Here is a 15,155-nt window from a genome sequence, read left to right on the forward strand (position 1 = left end):
AAATATAAAATTTATTAAAAAAAAAGAAAAATTATAAAATCTTAGTCGATCTCGAGATTCGAACAGACCAGCAAAATACAACGACACACTCTGCCGATCTAGCCACAAAGACTCGTACCTCGAGAACTTCTGAAGGGTCAAAGATTCTCATTACGACTCGGCAAAAAGTTTTAAGTATTGTGTAAATCTGGTTTTAAAAGCACAATGCTAAGAATATTAATAGATTCTGCGCATGTGCTGGAACATGACTCTTAAAATTCCGATAAAATATAGAAATATTTTAAATTTATAATATTGTTTTGAAATATATGATTTGGAATGATTCATAGTAACTCTATGAATAATGGAGAAATATAGATAAAATTTATTTAAAAAAAAGAAAAATTATAAAATCTTTGTCGATCTCGAGATTCGAACAGACCAGCAAAATACAATGACACACTCTGCCGATCTAGCCACCAAGATGCGTACATAGAGAGCTTCTGAAGGGTCAAAGATTCTCATTACGACTCGGCAATAAGTTTTAACTATTGTGTAAATCTGGTCTTAAAAGCACAATGCTAAGAATATTAATAGATTCTGCGCATGTGCGGGAACTTGACTCTTAAAATTCCGATAAAATATAGAAATATTTTAAATTTATAATATTGTTTTGAAATATATGATTTGGAATGATTCATAGTAACTCTATGAATAATGGAGAAATATAGATAAAATTTATTTAAAAAAAAGAAAAATTATAAAATCTTTGTCGATCTCGAGATTCGAACAGAAGACCAGCAAAATACAATGACACACCCTGCCGATCTAGCCACCAAGACTCGTATCTCGAGAGCTTCTGAAGGGTCAAAGATTCTCATTACGACTCGGCAATAAGTTTTAAGTATTGTGTAAATCTGGTTTTAAAAGCACAATGCTAAGAATATTAATTGATTCTGCGCATGTGCGCGAACTTGACTCTTAAAATTCCGATAAAATATAGAAATATTTTAAATTTATAATATGGTTTTGAAATATATGATTTGGAATGATTCATAGTAACTCAATGAATAATGGAGAAATATAGATAAAATTTATTTAAAAAAAAGAAAAATTATAAAATCTTTGTCGATCTCGAGATTCGATCTGAAGACCAGCGAAATACAATGACACACCCTGCCGATCTAGCCACCAAGACGCGTACCTCGAGAGTTTCGGAAGGGTCAAAGATTCTCATTACGACTCGGCAATAAGTTTTAAGTATTGTGTAAATCTGGTTTTAAAAGCACAATGCTAAGAATATTAATAGATTCTGCGCATGTGCGGGAACTTGACTCTTAAAATTCCGATAAAATATAGAAATATTTTAAATTAATAATATTGTTTTGAAATATATGATTTATAATGATTCATAGTAACTCTATGAATAATAGAGAAATAAATATAAAATTTATTTAAAAAAAAGAAAAATTATAAAATCTTAGTCGATCTCGAGATTCGAACAGACCAGCAAAATACAATGACACACCCTGCCGATCTAGCCACCAAGACACGTATCTCGAGAGCTTCTGAAGGGTCAAAGATTCTCATTACGACTCGGCAATAAGTTTTAAGTATTGTGTAAATCTGGTCTTAAAAGCACAATGCTAAGAATATTAATAGATTCTGCGCATGTGCGCGAACTTGACTCTTAAAATTCCGATAAAATATAGAAATATTTTATATTTAAAATATTGTTTTGAAATATATGATTTGGAATGATTCATAGTAACTCTATGAATAATGGAAAAATAAAAATAAAATTTATTTAAAAAAAAGAAAAATTATAAATTATTTGTCGATCTCGAGATTCGAACAGAAGACCAGCAAAATACAATGACACACCCGTCCGATCTAGCCACCAAGACTCGTATCTCGAGAGCTTCTGAAGGGTCAAAGATTGTCATTACGACTCGGCAATAAGTTTTAAGTATTGTGTAAATCTGGTTTTAAAAGCACAATGCTAAGATTATTAATTGATTCTGCGCATGTGCGCGAACTTGACTCTTAAAATTCCGATAAAATATAGAAATATTTTAAATTTATAATATGGTTTTGGAATATATGATTTGGAATGATTCATAGTAACTCTATGAATAATGGAGAAATATAGATAAAATTTATTTAAAAAAAAGAAAAATTATAAAATCTTTGTCGATCTCGAGATTCGAACAGTAGACCAGCAAAATACAATGACACACCCTGCCGATCTAGCCACCAAGACGCGTACCTCGAGAGCTTCTGAAGGGTCAAACATTCTCATTACGACTCGGCAATAAATTTTAAGTATTGTGTAAATCTGGTTTTAAAAGCACAATGCTAAGAATATTAATTGATTCTGCGCATGTGCGCGAACTTGACTCTTAAAATTCCGATAAAATATAGAAATATTTTAAATTTATAATATTGTTTTGAAATATATGATTTGGAATGATTCATAGTAACTCTATGAATAATGGAGATATAAAAATAAAATTTATTTAAAAAAAAGAAAAATTATAAATTATTTGTCGATCTCGAGATTCGAACAGAAGACCAGCAAAATACAATGACACACCCTGCCGATCTAGCCACCAAGACACGTATCTCGAGAGCTTCTGAAGGGTCAAAGATTCTCATTACGACTCGGCAATAAGTTTTAAGTATTGTGTAAATCTGGTCTTAAAAGCACAATGCTAAGAATATTAATAGATTCTGCGCATGTGCGCGAACTTGACTCTTAAAATTCCGATAAAATATAGAAATATTTTATATTTAAAATATTGTTTTGAAATATATGATTTGGAATGATTCATAGTAACTCTATGAATAATGGAAAAATAAAAATAAAATTTATTTAAAAAAAAGAAAAATTATAAATTATTTGTCGATCTCGAGATTCGAACAGAAGACCAGCAAAATACAATGACACACCCGTCCGATCTAGCCACCAAGACTCGTATCTCGAGAGCTTCTGAAGGGTCAAAGATTCTCATTACGACTCGGCAATAAGTTTTAAGTATTGTGTAAATCTGGTTTTAAAAGCACAATGCTAAGATTATTAATTGATTCTGCGCATGTGCGCGAACTTGACTCTTAAAATTCCGATAAAATATAGAAATATTTTAAATTTATAATATTGTTTTGAAATATATGATTTGGAATGATTCATAGTAACTCTATGAATAATGGAGAAATATAGATAAAATTTATTTAAAAAAAAAGAAAAATTATAAAATCTTTGTCGATCTCGAGATTCGAACAGAAGACCAGCAAAATACAATGACACACCCTGCCGATCTAGCCACCACGACGCGTACCTCGAGAGCTTCTGAAGGGTCAAAGATTCTCATTACGAGTGGGCAAAAAGTTTTAAGTATTCTGTAAATCTGGTTTTAAAAGCACAATGCTAAGAATATTAATAGATTCTGCGCATGTGCGCGAACTTGACTCTTAAAATTCCTATAAAATATAGAAATATTTTAAATTTATAATATTGTTTTGAAATATATGATTTGGAATGATTCATAGTAACTCTATGAATAATGGAGATATAAAGATAAAATTTATTTAAAAAAAAGAAAAATTATAAATTATTTGTCGATCTCGAGATTCGAACAGAAGACCAGCAAAATACAATGACACACCCTGCCGATCCAGCCACCAAGACGCGTACCTCGAGAGCTTCTGAAGGGTCAAAGATTCTCATTACGACTCGGCAATAAATTTTATGTATTGTGTAAATCTGGTTTTAAAAGCCCAATGCTAAGAATATTAATTGATTCTGCGCATGTGCGCGAAATTGACTCTTAAAATTCCGATAAAATATAGAAATATTTTTAATTTATAATATTGTTTTGAAATATATGATGCCATCAAAAACATAACTTGTAAAAAAAACCAAGTCTTGCAGCTCATTTCTTCTATCGTAAAAAGTTGTGAGATCCATGTCCTTCTGTCTTAAGTTATTACGTAATTAGCTAACTTAACAACATCGTATAGTAACCATATCAATATTAAAAATCTTTTATGGTTAAAATAAATAGATTGACTTGGCAATCGCACCAAACAATCTAATTTAATATAATATGTTAATGTAATCTAATTTAATGTATAGATACATTGTGATTTCATGCGATGGGGTCTCATCCCGAAGTTCACCGAGAAGCCAAGTCAATCTATGCGATGCGATTTATGTATCTAGAAGAAATGAGCTGCGAGACTTGGTTTTTTTTACAAGTTATGTTTTTGATGGCATCTCATTTCTTTTTGTAGATAGTCCTTTTCTTATTTTTGTATGTAGTCTTCCTCTTTTTCTTTTCCGGTACTACTTCTTGAGATTCAGCTACAGTTTCTCTCAAAGCCCAGTCCCTGTCTCTATGGGTTTTTCTCGTAAGCTTTGATGTTACAATTTTTGATAAGTCTGGACGGTAAAAGCTTCTTAGTCTGTTGTATTCACAAATTGAGGATTCCTGCGCTTTAATACTTCCAAAGTCGACATTTATTAGATAGATTAGATAGATGCCACGTAAGCTTGACCGGATGTGAATGCTGCAGAACCGATATCCATCAGTGCATTATTTAGACTTAGGCCCTGACTTTTGTGTATAGTTATAGCATAGGCTATACATATGGGAAACTGTTCGCGATGAACATAAATTCTATTAATAATTTCAAATTTAGTTTTGACCGGACTAAGCTCGTAAACATGTTCTTTATTAAATGTAATGTACATTTTCTTAATTATTTTTTGCATTTTCCGGATCAACCTTTACTCTTTGCACTATACCGATAGAACCATTAACTAAACCAAGACTCACGTCAATATTTCGCCTTAACATGACGTTTGCTCCTATTTTTATAATTATGTTCTCTTCCAGGCCTGCAGTCATAGAATCATCGTCTTCATACTTTTTATGCATTCATGAGCTCTTTTTGTTAGGTATCTGAAGAAATTTATGCTATCTACAGCTGTAAGTTTTATTTTGGGATGTGGAAGAGATTTAAGCATTGCAATATTTAATTGTTGACACAAGTTTTTTGTAGATAATAAGCAAACGGTATTATCAGGAAGTTTCGAGATGTGTTCAATTATTTCAATTAATCTGTTTTCATTTGAATTGGATTTGAGAGTTATTAATCTAGTCGAGAGTAGGTAGCGGTCTTTTTGTGTATTCACACCTAATCTTATTCTATTTAGCATTTCAACAAAGTCAGAATCATTGAGCTGTCGCATGTTAATTGTAAGTTCATCGTATATGAACAGTTCAGTCCACAGAATCGGTACACTGAGGGAACCTAACAACTTGTTAGTTTCAGCAGTTGATAGTTTTTCAAAAGGTGATTTTTCTCTTACCGGCGGAAGCTGTAAGAGATCTCCGAAAACTACAAGATGTTTTTTTTCCAAACCACCCTTTCTGATCGTCTCTTGTGTCGAATATTTCAGATAAGCTTAAATGAATATATGATATATGTTAAAGTAACATTGGATATCATCGACACTTCGTCTATGATAAACAACACTACTACTTTCAAATCTGATCTCAGAACTTGGAGCACTTCATCAGAAAGTGGTTTGTACTTCGGTGTTGCTTGTGTTCTAGAGGCAGCTGCAATAGTCTATGTATAGTCAATCTATTCTATGTATAGTCAGCTATTCCTGTTGGAGCACTAACTGCCACTTTTTTTGTTTAAATGCGTCTTAACCTAAATTTTCAGAGTTTTTATTAAAAAGCACTTTCCAGTGCCACCAGTTCCACTCACAAAACAGCGTAAAACGTCAGCATTATTATCAGTTGTGTCCATTTTATTTGTGATCATATATATGACTCTTTTTTGATCGACATTAAGTTTTGAGATCACACTTTGAAGATCAGTTTGCTCTTCTACCAGATTGATTCTCTGAAAGTCATCCATTGCGTTTGCAGCTTCCACAGCTTCAAATTGACTTATTTCAAATTAGATATTGTTACAAACCTGTAATTTTGAGATTTAATTAATTTTTCCCAGCGAGAATAGTGTCATCATACGAAAGACCGTTTTATAGTAATCTGTTGCCAGAGCTTGGTGACAAACTTGGCGACCATTTGGCGACTTGGCGACGAATTTGCCGACAAAATGGATAATGCTCGAAACTTCGAGAAATTTATTGATACGTCCATTATTACATGGATATTTTAGTTTTTCCTTGATTTATACACTAAACACTAATTGTATTCTAAATTTGAAGCTTCTATGTCTGCTAGAAGTGCCTTAGAGTTTTGATGATCTGTTAGTCAGTCAGTCAGTCAGTCAGTCAGTGACAAAATTCACAAACTTTGACTAGTTATAATTCTTAAACTACTGGTTCAAATTTAATGAAATTTGAAATATACCGTGTTTATATAATGCCTGCTTGGTTACTGAAAATTCATGCTTCTAGTATTATCCACAACGAAGTTATAGAGGTTCAAAAATGGCCTGAACTGCTTCGAGAAAAGGATAGTACGGCAGTGCCGCTTGTTTTTGCTCGACTTGGCGGGGGCACTGCCGTGCCCCCAGATTTGGAATGATTCATAGTAACTCTATGAATAATGGAGATATAAAGATAAAATTTATTTAAAAAAAAGAAAAATTATAAAATCTTTGTCGATCTCGAGATTCGAACAGACCAGCAAAATACAATGACACACTCTGCCGATCTAGCCACCAAGACGCGTACCTCGAGAGCTTCTGAATGGTCAAAGACTCTTATTACGACTCGGCAATAAGTTTTAATTATTGTGTAAATCTGGTTTTAAAAGCACAATGCTAAGAATATTAATTGATTCTGCGCATGTGCGGGAACATGACTCTTAAAATTCCGATAAAATTTAGAAATATTTTAAATTTATAATATTGTTTTGAAATATATGATTTGGAATGATTCATAGTAACTCTATGAATAATGGAAAAATAAAGATAAAATTTATTTAAAAAAAAGAAAAATTATAAATTATTTGTCGATCTCGAGATTCGAACAGAAGACAGCAAAATACAATGACACACCCTGCCCATATAGCCACCAAGACTCGTACCTCGAGAGCTTCTGAATGGTCAAAGACTCTTATTACGACTCGGCAATAAGTTTTAAGTATTGTGTAAATCTGGTTTTAAAAGCGCAATGCTAAGAATATTAATTGATTCTGCGCATGTGCGCGAACTTGACTCTTAAAATTCCGATAAAATATAGAAATATTTTAAATTTATAATATTGTTTTGAAATATATGATTTGGAATGATTCATAGTAACTCTATGAATAATGGAGAAATATAGATAAAATTTATTTAAAAAAAAGAAAAATTATAAAATCTTTGTCGATCTAGAGATTCGAACAGAAGACCAGCAAAATACAATGACACACCCTGCCGATCTAGCCACCAAGACGCGTACCTCGGGAGCTTCTGAATGGTCAAAAATTCTCATTACGACTCGGCAAAAAGTTTTAAGTATTGTGTAAATCTGGTTTTAAAAGCACAATGCTAAAAATATTAATAGATTCTGCGCATGTGCTGGAACATGACTCTTAAAATTCCGATAAAATTTAGAAATATTTTAAATTTATAATATTGTTTTGAAATATATGATTTGGAATGATTCATAGTAACTCTATGAATAATGGAAAAATAAAGATAAAATTTATTTAAAAAAAAGAAAAATTATAAATTATTTGTCGATCTCGAGATTCGAACAGAAGACAGCAAAATACAATGACACACCCTGCCGATCTAGCCACCAAGACTCGTACCTCGAGAGCTTCTGAAGGGTCAAAGATTCTCATTACGACTCGGCAATAAGTTTTAAGTATTGTGTAAATCTGGTTTTAACCCATCGAGCGCCGGCTGTCTAGCTTAAGAATGCTCTTAAAACGGCGGCAGTCAAAATAATGGATGAACACATTTTACTAGAAAAGAAATTGGCAGAACGTTCGTAAACCGGCCTGGTATGTTTTTACTTTCCCCCGACCATTAACAGCAGGGTGTAAACTTTCCCGCGTCTCGACTATCACGTCGCCCTAAACACCGGGGATTTTGAATAGTACTGACCGATTAATCAAGTAATAAATCTGTCAACGCAGGGCAATTGCCATGCGGTTTTTCAACTCAGAATTTGGTTTTCGCTCTGAAGACTAAGAACTTCTCTTTTAATCTGCAATATTTGCAAAAAATAGAATTTGTTCAAAAATAAATTCCGCATAAATTCAAAAATAAATAAAAAATTCCGCAATATGATTTTATAATTTTTTTTAAGTAATAGAAAAATTTGTTTAATAAATGATTTAGAGGAATTACCATTTATCAAATTGCATTACGAATATAATATATTCTTTTTACTGACATTCAGAGAATTTTACTTAAGTTTCATCTTATTTTTAGTTTTAAGCATTTTACTCGTATATTTGGTATACGAAAAGAAAATAGCATTGCATATTATATATATATATATATATATATATATATATATATATATATATATATATATATATATATATATATAATATTGTTTTTTTTTAATGATTTAATAATACGTAATAGTAAAAATACTACGTTCATTTCGGAAAATATAATCTGTTATTGAAAATTTTTAAATAAAAATTTGCATGATTTTTTTTTGTTTTAGATTTTTGTTTCCTATTCCATTCTTTTATTATTTTCAGAACTTAAAAAAATCTTTGGTCAATATATAGTAGGTGAATATTTTATTGATAATATGTTTATGAAAATATTATTAACTTGAATATTTTTGACATATTATCTTATTTTGAAATAATTAAAGCAATAAGGTAAGATGATACGTTTTTAAAGATAATTTTAATGCTGAAATATGAAAACTTATTAATGCATCCATTTACTCACGAGGTTTATATCTGATAAAAATTATCATTTCATTCATATTTTTAGTAGGTGAATATTTTGAATGACAATTTCTTATATCATTCCTAATCTTGTCACAAATCTTGATAAAAAGGACTCAAAGTCAGAGCAAAAATAATTTCCTAAATCCATGCATTTCTCTGCCGCCAAATATTGGAAAGAAACCTTTCCTTCATTTAACTCCATCAATGAACTCAAAATTTAAATTGTACCCATTTTATTAAGTTACAACATTATGATTTTTTGTGAAAATTCGTAAATTATGAAATCTCGCAGATAAAAATGAGACTTAGCTGCATATATCGAATAATTAAGAATTACCCCTTTCAGACCGGTACTTCCATGCTCTTCATGTCTGAACAATTCAAACGAATTTCATTGGCAACATTTATAATATATTTCACTTCATGTGAATTTCAAAAAACGGATGCACAATAAAATAAAAGAAAAACAATCTAGAGTAGGTAATCATAACTTCAGCAAAGTTTAAAAACCCGTGAGTGAAAAATAAGGTTTTTATTTCATTTCAACAATAAAAGTACTTGCTATAAATTTTGGCACATTAATTAAAATAAAACAAATTATAGATATTAATGAATCTGTAATAGTTTTGAAAGTTTGTGGAGGAAGGACAGAGTTCTTCATTTAAAGGATCTTATCCTCCGGTCACAAAAATTGGATGGAAGAAAAGTGGCTTAACAATGACATTACATATTAAGAAGATTGCGCTAAATCAGAAATAGTATATATAAGTTATTTTATATATATAAGAAAAATAGAGAGAAGCGTGAATTTTAACGTCATAGAATTAATTAGCAAAGACTGGGTCGGAGAATCATGTTGGTGTGGTAAAGCAACAAGTTATTGGTGGTCTAGTCACAGATGACTCATTGGGGTCACATGATGTTAAAATCTTATCATCTGTAACTATTTTTTATCAAAGCAAAAGGTAAGATTCACACATAGCTTTTAAAAAATTCAAAAGCTAATATTTTCGTAAATTATTAATTTTTAAAGCATGACAAAAATTTTAATTAGAATTTTCCCGGGGTAATTCAAAGAAAAAAAAATTAATTATTTTGAAATTTGTATATCAATTTATCGAATTTATGTATATTTTACATCAGTATATTTCATTATGAAATAAAAGAAATTATGGAAGTGAAATTAAATTGTCTTTATTGTTGCTTCTATTGTTGATATCAAGATATGATTCAACTTATTCTTTAATGTTGAGTATGTTTCAGTGGTATGCTTTTGTTAAAAAAATTGTTATACTTTAGATAAAGTTCAAGAGCAAAATCAAGCATTGGTGAAAAAATTTTAGCTCATTTTTAAAAATTGCTATTAGGACCGGCCTTAGGAGGTGCATTAGAAATAAATTTCCTAAAGGAAGCAATTTTTCTATTGGAAACAATCTTTACTAGTGTCTGATCAATAGCCAAATTTCAACCAAAATATAAACCAATTTAGTAATAAAATCCATTTGCATTATATTAGTGAACAGAGAAATCGATTTTTTTTATTTTACTTGTTAGTTATTAATTATTATTAAATATATTAAGAAGTACGTCTTTAAATGTTCTATGAAAAAACTTTAATAAATATGAAAATCAAAAATGATAGAGCACACAATTTTTTGAACCAAAATTTGAACTTGAATAAAGAGCAAAACTTTAAAACTTTTTTCATAGATTATTGCCATAATAACGACGTTAATTTTATAAAAAGAACAGTGCTTTCAAGAGTGATGAATAAATCTTTTGAATCCAAGACTCATAAATTTCAAGAATGGTAAAGATTAAAAGAAATACTCGTAACATCCTTCAAGAATTCTTTCGTGTCTTGCTGAATGCCTAGCAAGGGAAAATATCCTCCCTTTCAATGCAAAATTAGTACTTCTATTGTACAATTTGCCTGGAGCATGGTTTATATAACCCATTTTGAGACACAAATGTTTCTTCAATAGGCTATTGTCGCCAGATATAACGCTTCTCTTTGTAACGTAACTCGGGTAACTGTTAGCACTAAACCTACCGACATCTTACTGCTTGATTTGATCGTAAAACTTCTATTAACAATACGGACAAGCCTAAAAACTACTTTCACATAGAGAAACACTTGCACTTTCTTACGGAATACTAACAATTGAACAGAACCGAAATCCATAGAAATAATAATAATAAAAAAAATATTCTTGAGATAATCTGTGAGAAGTTTCTCTTAAAACACATTGCACAGTAAAACGATAAATGAACCATGGTGGTAATAAAACAGAATATTATGCATTTACACCACATCGGTCCAACTCTTCGACATTGTTCCAAGCAAATAGGAATGGTTCCATTATGTCTTCATTGAGAGTAGACAGTAGATAGTAAAAATGTTGCTGACTGTTATCAATTGACGGGTTGCATATTCTCTACAAAATGTCATCCAAAAAATCTGAAAAATCGAAGCAGCATTAAAAAAAAAAAAATCCTTTTAGATGAGGGGAAGGGGCTCTCTAAATAAATCCTTTATCACTTTTTATTGCCTCTGCTTTCTTATTGGCCACATGTTCAAATTCTAATTTCTTATTGGTATTTTCTTCATAACAGCTTGACTTATATAGGCATTCACCAGGATTCTTATTCTTAGATTTTAAATCCAAAGGCTCTTAAGTTTTGCTGGCTATAGTTTTCTGTTTGAAAGGTCTAGCAACTCGAGGGAAGTGCACTGCGCAGGGAACTTGAGTAGACCTAATTAATATTTATTTAATTAAATAAATGTTGATTGCTTTAATGAAAGATTTTATCATCCAGTTTCTTTAATATGTTATTGAAATTTGCAATTGAATTCCTGCAGTCAAAGTAATTAATATTATATTTATGAGAAAATTGATGAGCTTAATATGGATTCAAATTCTGACTATTCTGACTGTGATGAATTAATGTTATCGTCTGAAGATGAATACTCTGAAAGTGAATCTGACGATGATACTTTAAATGCGGCTCGCTGTTGGTGTCCTATTGACTTGCAAGCACTTTCACCTGCTCCTCCCAAATTTTCAATTTACTTCGACTCCTGGTATCAGTTCAGCGGCAAAAAATTTCCTTGGGGACTCAGATCATCCGATGATGTTTTTCAGCATATTTTTTGATAATGCAGTGATGAGTTTCATTATGGAAGAAACAAATAGATACGCCGAAGACTTTTTCAACAAAACCGATTTGACACCATCATCGAGAGCATTAAATTGGAACAATACGGATATAAAAGAGTTACATCTATTTTTTGGTTTACTTTTACTTCAAGGAATAATGCCAAAATCTGTGGAAGCAACGTACTGGAGCATAAGACCCATTTTAAACACTCCTTTCTTTGGACAAATCATGAGTGAGAAAAGATTCAGTTTGCTAATGAAATTTCTTCATTTTGAGAATTCAGATGAATTCAATAAAAATACGCATCCAAATGCAAAGTTAAGAAAAATTTTTGATATCCATAACATGCTGGTTGAGAGATTTAAATCTGCTTATACACCCAATCAATCTGTAACAATAGACGAGTCTTTGCTTGCTTTCAAGGGTTTACTTGCATGGAAGCAATACATTCCAACTAAAAGAGCTAGATTCGGAATTAAATTTTTCCAACTATGTGAATCAGAAAGCGGTTACATTTGGAATTCTATTATCTATACCGGTAAAGGAACCCTTTTCATGGAAGAATACGAACAATTTGGATTATCTACAAAATGTGTACTGACTTTAATCCATGAACTTAAAAATAAAGGATATCAGCTAACAACAGACAATTTTTATACTTCTCCGGAAGTGGCCGAAATTCTTCTTCAATATAAAACTGATTTGATAGGAACTGTTAGAGGAAACAGAAAAGGGTTACCGGTGGAATTTAAGAACACAAAATTGAAAAAGTATGAATTGAGAGCATTTCAAAAGGGAAAAATTATGGTACTACAGTGGAAAGACAAGAAGGTTCTAACAATGCTAAGTACCATTCATAATGCTGCATTAGTTAGTGTTGAATCAAAAATATCCACTACAACCAAACAAAAGCCTAAGGTGGTAGTCGATTATAATAGATCTATGGGAGGAGTTGATAAGTCGGATCAGTGCTTAGCATACTATTCTTCACCCAGAAGCCGACAAAGGAAATATTACAAAAAAATATTTCGACATCTACTTGACCAGGCTGTGTGGAATGCTTTTCTGCTTTATAAAAGAAATGGAGGAAGTGTAAATCATCTGGAATTTAGAATGCGATTGATAGAGAGATTATGTGAGGAAGGAAGAGGATTACCATCGTCTAAAGTCCCAAAGAGTATTGAAAATGTGGGAAGATTGACGGGCAGACATTTTCCGTCTTTATTTGCTCCAACAGAAAACAAAAAATACTCTGCTAGGAGATGTGTCATGTGTTGCTCAAAAACAAATGCAAATGGTAAAAGAGTGAGAAGAGAAACACGTTTTGAATGTGTAATCTGCAAAGTGGGTTTATGCGCTGCTCCATGTTTTGAGATATATCACACTCAATCTGTTTTTTAAATTTCCTTACATGTAATTGCAGTGGATGAAATATTGTAAAACTTGCTCATGATCACATTTATCTTTCAAATATTGAATTATGCCTTTTTATAAATTTCATCTAAAAATTTTGCTGTATTTTAAGTTCGTATTTTTTTTTCAGTATTTATAGATTCATGTTAATATTCTCACTTTTAAGAATTCTGTAATGATACGTGGAATTTGGCAGTTATTTTCTAATTTTGTCACTTTTCAAAGAAAGTATACAAACTATTTCTGATGAAAAACATTTAATAATCGCTTAATTATTTTTTTAAAAATATTTCTAGTAAAAAATAAACAGATTTTATGCAGTACTGTTTGTGTTATATTTATTAATCTTAGAAATTTTATTATATTTAAAATTTCTTCTAGAAGACATTTTAAAATATTTATATTCTACAGATTATCAGCAGCTTTGTTGCAGATATATATAAAAAAATGTGTCATCTGTTAGGTAGTAACTTTTATTTATAATTGCATTCATTTACTTTCATTTTTAAGTTTGCATGTAAATCAGTATTCATTATTAAGTTCTGAATCCACAGCCTTGGGATACGTTCAAACAGCTAGAAATCGTATCAGCCTTTAAATGCATTTGTTTAATTTCATTAAATAGCTAATACTGTTTTAATGCAAAGCAATAATTATAATCACACAGATACAATTTATTCTTTCCATTTTTCAAAGCAATATCTATTAAATTCACTCATCATCGAATTTTGTTGAATATAAATAAATATTTCTATAATAGTTCCCCATTTATTAAATATATTTTCTTTCTTTCATATAATAAACTTTTTTTAATAGTCCTTATTATTTCTATGTTATTTTTTTTTTCATTTATACTTTTCGCAGCCCGTCACAAGACACAAAACTTCTTCCCATTTCAATGTGGTTTTTTTATAGAGATTTTAAATATATATTTATAATATAATTATATATTTTAAAAATATAATTTCTAATTGTTTTTTTTTAAATATTTATAAAAGAAACGTTTTTTCCCTTCCCGAGCCCCTTTCCCGAAAAAAAGACAAATATGATTTGCAAAAAGCAGTAAACAGCGCTTGTATTAAAATAGTGAAATAAAAAATAATATTAAGCAGTAAAAAGAATAATAGTAACAACATTTATTAAGATACTTTAAATAAAAACGTTTATAAAAATAATTAAAAACACTTTTACTATAGTTCACTCTAAACTATAAAAAATAAATATATAATTAGATCCAAAAGTTTCCAAATGTGCCTTTCATTACGTATTAAATACTTCGCCAAAATCTATATACAAAGCCTAAGCAATAATTAAAATTACATTTATAAATAAATATTTGTCTCGATTAATAAGTGGAATGAAAATAAATTTTAAAAAATTATATAAGGATTTTTTTTATATTTTACTGCGTTTTAAAAAATGTATTATTAAAAGTTCAAACGTATTTTTTTAATATTTCATCAACCAAGTACTGAAAATTCAAATCTGTTTTTGCGAGCTAATCACAGTCATTAACTGTTATACATGATTATGACATGTAAATATGAGGGATTCCCTACCTTTAATAAGTATGATAGTTTTCACCTGTATATTAAATTTGCTGTGAAATAATGAAATATTCAAATCAATAATGAAGTATACAGCTCATATCACCAATCGATCCTGCAATCGTGAATTCTTGCGAAGAACGTTATTTCCACTTCTCGT

The sequence above is a fragment of the Argiope bruennichi genome, chromosome X2 (assembly GCF_947563725.1).
Source record: "Argiope bruennichi chromosome X2, qqArgBrue1.1, whole genome shotgun sequence".
NCBI classification, from domain to species: Eukaryota; Metazoa; Arthropoda; class Arachnida; order Araneae; family Araneidae; genus Argiope; species Argiope bruennichi.